Raw genomic sequence first — 7255 nt, forward strand, 5'->3', positions numbered from 1 at the left:
AGGGACGGATCTCGCCGGCTCAACGTATGCAAGGGAGCGCCAGTGTCCCTTGGGTGCGGGTTGTGTCTTTGTGTGTGTGTGTGGGGGGGGGGGGCAACGGGGGCTGAGTCACGACTGCCAAAGCGGTGGCATTCCCCCTTTTTTAGAGCCCGCCGTCGCCAAAGCGACAGGGAGGGGTTGAGGGACCTGGATGCAAAGCAAGGAAGGGGGAGGCTCACCTGGGCCCACCTGAGTCTGGCCGGAGGAGGCTCCGTAGGAATGGCCAGAGAGGGGGTGTGGAGCAGTGGTCAGATTTGTCTAGCTACCCAGCCCTTCCAAGAGGTGAAAGGAGGAGACTTCAAGAAGTGAACCCTTCTTCCCTCTCTTCCCTCCATTCCTTCCTTTCTCTCCCTTCCATTCATCTTTTTTCTCCCTTCCTTTGTATCTCCCTCCCTTCCTTCCTTCCTTCCTTCCTTCCCTATCCTTTCTCTTCCTTCCTTCCTTCCTTCCTTCTTTTTCCCAACCTATTTCTCCTTCCTTCCTTCCCTCCCTATCCTTTCCCTTCTTTCCTTCCTTCCCTCCTTCCTTCCTTTTTTCCAATCTATCTCTACCTTCCCTCCCTCCCTCTCATTTCCTTTCCTTTTCTTCCCCAACCTATCTCTCCTTCCTTCCTTCCCTTTCCCTTCCTTCCTTTCTTCCTTTTTTCCAGCCTATCCCTTCCTTCCTTCCCTCCTCCCTCTCATTTCCTTTCCTTCTTATTCCCAACCTATTTCTCCTTTCTTCCTTCTTTCCTTCCTTCTTTTTTCCAACCTATCCGTTCCTTCCTCCCTCCCTCTCATTTCCTTTCCCTCCCTCCCTCCCTCCCTCCCTTCCTTCCTTCCTTCCCTCCCTCCCTATCCTTTCCCTTCCTTCCTTCCTTCTTTCCTTTCTTCTTTTTCCCAACCTATCTCTCCTTCCTTCCTTCCCTATCCTTTCCCTTCCTTCCTTTCTTCCTTCCTTCTTTTTTCCAGCCTATCCCTTCCTTCCTTCCTTCCTTTCCCTTCACTCCCTTCCTTCCTTCCTTCCTTCTTTTTTCCAGCCTAACCCTTCCTTCCTTCCCTCCCTCCCTTTCATTTCCTTTCCTTCTTTTTTCCAGCCTATCCCTTCCTTCCTTCCTTCCTTCCTTTCCCTTCACTCCCTTCCTTCCTTCCTTCCTTCTTTTTTCCAGCCTAACCCTTCCTTCCTTCCCTCCCTCCCTTTCATTTCCTTTCCTTCTTTTTTCCAGCCTATCCCTTCCTTCCTTCCTTCCCTCCCTTCCTTCCCTCCCTTCCTTCCTTCCTTCTTTTTTCCAGCCTAACCCTTCCTTCCTTCCTTCCTTCCCTCCCTCCCTCCCTTTCATTTCCTTTCCTTCTTTTTCCCAACCTATTTCTCCTTCCTTCCTTCCCTATCCTTTCCCTTCCTTCCTTCCTTTTTTCCAGCCTATCCCTTCCTTCCTTCCATTCCTTCCATCCATCCATCCATTTTCTCTTTGAACCGTAATAACAATTAGCAATGAAAGGCAAATTATATTAAAACTTTAAAATGGACATCCGTAAATAGAGGAAAAATAAATCCTCCCAGCACCTCATTCTCCCTTGCAGCAATTATAAAATAGAAGAGGAAAGGGGGGAAAAAAAACAACTCAAGCAAAATGAAAACAAAGGCAAAAAATGAGGAAAAACTTTGGGCTTGTTAAAACAACAACACACACAAACCAACCAAGTCCAAAAGGTCCCGGTAGAGATTTTGTTTTTGTTTTTGTTTTTAAAGAAAAAGCTTTCCAATCTCAGGAAAAATGTGACCCCTCGTCCTCCATATGGCACGTAATCCCCTTTTCATCCCTTCTGAAAAATCTCAGCTTTTAATTGGGAGGAGAAAGAAAATAGGTCAGGTCTCGAACTACAGACGTCAGCCGAAAATAATTCTGGCTTTGGTTTCCCCCCCCCCCCCCCACCCTTCTCAGACATGATTTAAGGTTCTTGATTCCTTGGTAGATCAATTTGGGGACGGACACACGTGTAGCGTGCTCGAGGCCATGCGTCTTCCTGTCTTGCCATCGTTCCTTCATTTTAATCCTTCCCGCAGCTTTTTTGCGGCTCCCCCATTCATTCAACCAGAAACAAGCAACCATCCATCTCTTCCCACCCCCAATAGCAAGAGGCTGGTTATTTCCAGGGGTGGGCTTTAAAACTTTTAGCAAGGGGTTCTCTGTCTGGTTCCTGGGTGGGCATGGCCATGGTTGCTGTGGCCTAGTCAGCCTCCTGCACCATGGCATGGGGGGCATTTTTGCCCTTCCCAGGCTCCAGAGGCTTTTCTTGAGCCTCCGAGAGGGCGAAAACGGCCTCCCCAGGCACCGGAGGCTGGCACCGGAGTCTGTTGAGCCTGGATAGCTCAACAGAGAGAAGCACTGTAATTTAACACCAGCTGTCTGCAATTAAAGTAAGATCAAATCTCACCAGGCTCAAGGTTGACTCAGCCTTCCATCCTTTCTAAGGTAGGTAAATTGAGGACCCAGTTTGTGGGGGCAAGAAGCTGACTTTGTATAAAATATACAAAAGGATGAAGGTTATTGCTTAACACACTGTAAGCCGCCCTGAGTTTCCGGAGAAGGGCGGCATATAAATCAAATTTTTTTTTAAAAAAGGGGGGGGCTGCCTGTACACATTTTAACCCTCTTCGGGGACAAAAATCCTCTTTTTTTACTCACTCAATCCGGTTTCGGTGTTGCTAATTAAATGAGGGAGGAAAATCCCATCACGAAGTGCGTATTAGGTCAGTGATTAATGTTTATTTAAAGGAGCTCAGCTGGGATTAAGGTTAGATGCTGTGTTTTTAATCTTGTGCAACGCCCAGAATTCAGCTGGTTGGGATGGCAACCCTTAAAACACCGGTTTAATCATCCATCAATCAGGGAAAGCAAAAGAGAAGCTCCTTTTTAAACATTCCCTCCACCCACTGCTAAAAAAAAAAAAAAAAATTGGGGAGACTGTCCTGAGGTCTCCAGAGATCTTTGGACCCCCCCGTTGCATAATTCAGATTAATGATTTGCAGTTGACATCAAGTCTCTCGTCCCATCATTCCCTGCTCCTCATTCCCCGCGGGGCGCATCTCACAAAAAGTTTGTGGCAAGCCCTGAATTTTGGAATGGAACCGCTGGCCGCCCAAACATATCATCGAGATTTCTGCCATGTCTGCCATGGCAGCCGGCCATCTTGGCAGCCGACGGCAGCTCCCCGGAGCCTGTCCCTTGATGAATATTTGTGCAACTGTTGTGGACGTGTGTTGAAGTCCTTCCAGCTTCCTCTGCGAGGATGGCTCAGATTTGCAAAGGGACCTTAGAGCGACAGTTCTCAAGCATGGCCGCTAGAAGAGGTGTGGACTTCAACTCCCAGGATTCTGTGCTGACTTCAACTCCCAGAATTCCCTAGCCGGCAACACTAGGGTATCGATCCACAGGATAGGCTCCAGTTCTGGCCCTCCCAAGCATGGTTGTTTCTGTCAGACTTCGATGCTATCTCAAAATAAATGAATTTCCAAACTGCCAATCTTTAAGGAAATCTTTTCTTTAATTGAGCACAGCCACCGGATCATGACTCGATGCGGACAAGACTGACCTTTTGCCCCCCAATCCCTCCCTTTCCGATCCCCAAATCTCTGCTTCTCATTGGCTATCTTCCAAGTCATTCTTCAGACTTCTTGTCTCGTCATTTCCCAGGAATGTCTCCCCCCTTCATTTCCACGACAACCCGACTTCAAAGGGATTTAGCAGGCAAAAGTTCAGAGCTTATCTCTCTCTCTCTCCTCTGCTCTCTATGCCAGCATCGAAGCGCTGACAGTTTTCTTATTTCAGCAAACTGAGAATTGGAGAAAAGCTGGTTGGGAACAAGGCGTGAAGCTTGCTGGAGAAAAGATGTAACTCAGATGCAACTTCAGGACCAGGGAGAGCTCCAGAAGCAGGAGAAGTTGACATTTCTGAGTCAAAGATTTCCCAGGTCATTTGCTCAGCTCATTCTTTGACGACGGCTACCTCCAATTTCCTTCTAGCTCTGTCTTTTTATTTTACACATACAGACAAAAAGAGCAGAGGCTGATTTTCTTTGCGTCTCTCCAGCGTGCGGTCTTCTCGGGGGAAAATCCATCCAAAGGAGAGGGCAGGGCAAAAGTCTCTTTTTTTAAAAAAAAGAAAAAAGAAAACTAGCTTTCTTAAAATATAGGTAGTCCTCAACTTACGACCTCAATCGAATTGGGTTGCTAAGTGAGAAATCTGTGAAGGGAGTTTGGCCCCCATCTTACGACTTTTCTCGCCGCATCGCTGAAAGCGAATCCCTGACATTGTTAAAGTCGGTAACACCGTTGTTAAGTGAAACCCGGCTTTCCCCATTGACTTTGCTTGTCGGAAAGTCGCCAAAGGGGCTTCCACGACTCTGGGACCACGCCGCCGTCATAAATGTGAGTCGGCTGCCAAAGCCTCCGAACGTAAATCGCGTGACCGCGGGGATGCTCCCACGGTCTTAAGTGTGATAGGCTTTTTTTTTACGCGAACGGTCGCTGAACAAACTGTCGTAAGTCAAGGACTTCCCCTGTTTCTCCTTGAAAGTTGTCCCGTCTCGGCCTTTCCGAACGCAGGTGTAGCTGCTCTAGATTTGACCTGACCTGCTACTATTTTGGGTCTGTTTGTTTCAGGCGGTGTTTCCACGTTAGAGGAAAAATAGACGGCGGGGCATTTGTTCTGAGAAGCCGACGCGGCAATGCTAGATTGCCTGGGCTTCGTCCAAAGCACAAATACGGCCTGTGACTCACAGTGGGAAATCTCTTTGTATTTTGGCCCCCGTTGTGAAGTTATTTACTTATTTAGGACTTCGTGTTCAGGAGGCTTTGGGCGGCCTCCCTCGCCTGCCTGTGTAGCTTTCCTTCTCCCGAGAGAAGCATTAATCAAACCGGTTTTCTTCTCCTTATTTATTCCCCTCCCCAAGGACGGGGGTCGGTTTGCATGCACAATTTAGCAGTTTGCCCTTCCGAAAATAAAAACCGGCACGCACCCACCCGCCCAATTTGTTCTCCAAACCGCAGCTCAAGGATGTGACATCTCCCCAATCGCAGCTCGTGTGTTTTGGTTCCCTAATGCCCAAAGGCTTTTGCCTGGTTTTCAATTTAAATCCATTTTATGTCGGAGTAGCCAACGACGGGGGAGGAATTTCGTGGGCCCCCCCGCCCCTCTCCGAAAGGGATAGTTTTAACTCTGAATGAACGCTCCTGGGTGTGTGTGTGTGTGTGTGTCATCGGATCTAAATTAAAAACACGAAACATAAAGTATAGATAGTCCTCGTACTCCTTCCCTCCTCCTTCTATTCTATTCTATTCTATTCTATTCTATTCTATTCTATTCTATTCTATTCTATTCTATTCCTATTTCCATTTCTATTCTATCCTAAATTCTTATTCTATCCTAAATTCTTATTCTGTTCTGTTCTATTCTATTCTATTCTCCTTCCTTCTTTCCTCCTCTTTCTATTTTATTCTATTTCTATTTCTATTTCTATTTCTATTTCTATTTATATTCTATTCTCCTTCCTTCTTTCCTCCTCATTCTATTCTATTCTATTCTATTCTATTCTATTCTATTCTATTCTATTCTATTCTATTCTATTCTATTCTCCTTCCTTCTTTCCTCCTCCTTCTATTCTATTTCTATTTCTATTTCTATTTCTATTCTATTCTCCTTCCTTCTTTCCTCCTCCTCCTATTCTATTCTATTCTATTCTATTCTATTCTATTCTATTCTATTCTATTCTATTCTATTCTATTCTATTCTCCTTCCTTCTTTCCTCCTCCTTCTATTCTATTTCTATTTCTATTTCTATTCTCCATCCTTCTTTCTTCCTCCTTCTATTCTATTCTATTCTATTCTATTCTATTCTATTCTATTCTATTCTATTCTATTCTATTCTATTTTATAAACCATAGCTATGTTTTGCAAGCAGGAGCCTCTAATCCCTCTGCTTCTGTCCCCGTGTTTAATCAGGCAGCTGTTTATTGAACACCCGGGCTCTTCATCCAGATAAGTCTGACGTAAATTTAGATAATTGATTTAAATGTTGGCAGAATCTCCCGGGAATGTAAACAGAACGAGAACGAGGCGTCCCTTCTGGAAGACGATGCTTCTCAGGCTGGAGGCAGGAATGCCTTTGTGCCAAGAGGGTGTCGGTAATCCCCACTTCTCAAAAATATTTGCATTAAAACCATTAAGAAACAACTCTGGGAGAAGAGTTCGGGTTAGAAGGGAGAGGTAGGAGAAAAAAAATTGGAGAAAAGAGACATAGCATACAGATAAAGATACAGAATAAAGATGTGGAGACTCTAGAAAGAGTGCAGAGAAGAGCAAGAAAGAGGATTAGGGGACTGGAGGCTAAAACATATGAAGGACGGTTGCAGGAACTGGGTATGTCTAGTTTAATGAAAAGTAGGACTAGGGGAGACATGATAGCAGTCTTCCAACATCTCAGGGGTTGCCACAAAGAAGAGGCAGTCAAGCTATTCTCCAAAGCACCCGAAGGCAGGACAAGAAGCAACGGGTGGAAACTCATCAAGGAGAGAAGCAATTTAGAACTAAGGAGAAAATTTCCTGATAGTTAGAATAAGATATGTTTGTTTTTTTTATGGCTATTATTTTGTCGCCTCTCCTGAGCTTCCTCAGGAAGAAGAGCAGAGTAGAATTAAAAGGAACAGTCAATATTAATAATAATAATAATAATAATAATAATAATAATAATAATAATAATAATAATAATGTGGGTTTTTTTTGAGCGGTTGTATGGATTCCTCTCAAGAAGCCTACAGATTTCCTGCCTGTAACAAAGGCATTGGGGAGAGTTTGGGAATTGGGCAGTTAAATAAGTTTGCAAGCCAAACTGCGGCTTCCTGCTTTCGGGCGATGGAAGGAAGGAAGGAAGGGAGGGAGGGAGGAAAAGGTGGGACTGAGGATATTGCAAGAAGCTGGATGGAAGAGTATCCCCTTCCAGGCCACACGTCTTGAATATCCAGGGGGAATTGAGGAATTTCCTGAGAGTAAGCAGAGAAGGAATTTGGTGTGAGAGTGTGTGTGTGTTTCCTTTGTGGGTGTGGGTTACCTTTGGCCCGTTTCTGTGTGGGCATCTGCAGATCTCTGCGGATTGTAACCGTTTTGTCTTTGGTTAAAATAGGGACTGGGTTGGGCTGAGTAGGGAAGCTACATGGTGAATAGGTCTTCTCTGCAGGGAGT

General features: G+C 45.4%; 1 protein-coding gene across 1 annotated transcript in view; it reads left to right on the plus strand.

Moving 5' to 3' along the window:
* Window positions 1-3975: 3975 nt before the first annotated feature.
* Window positions 3976-7255, plus strand: part of PITPNM2 (phosphatidylinositol transfer protein membrane associated 2) — a 65524-nt gene continuing 62244 nt past the window's right edge. Inside the window, 1 exon segment of the mRNA XM_070950500.1 lies at window positions 3976-3989. The gene's annotated coding sequence lies outside the window, so the exon portion shown is untranslated.

The sequence above is a fragment of the Pituophis catenifer genome, unplaced genomic scaffold (assembly GCF_029215685.1).
Source record: "Pituophis catenifer annectens isolate HBS135680 unplaced genomic scaffold, rPitCat1.0.hap2 SCAF_10, whole genome shotgun sequence".
NCBI classification, from domain to species: Eukaryota; Metazoa; Chordata; class Lepidosauria; order Squamata; family Colubridae; genus Pituophis; species Pituophis catenifer.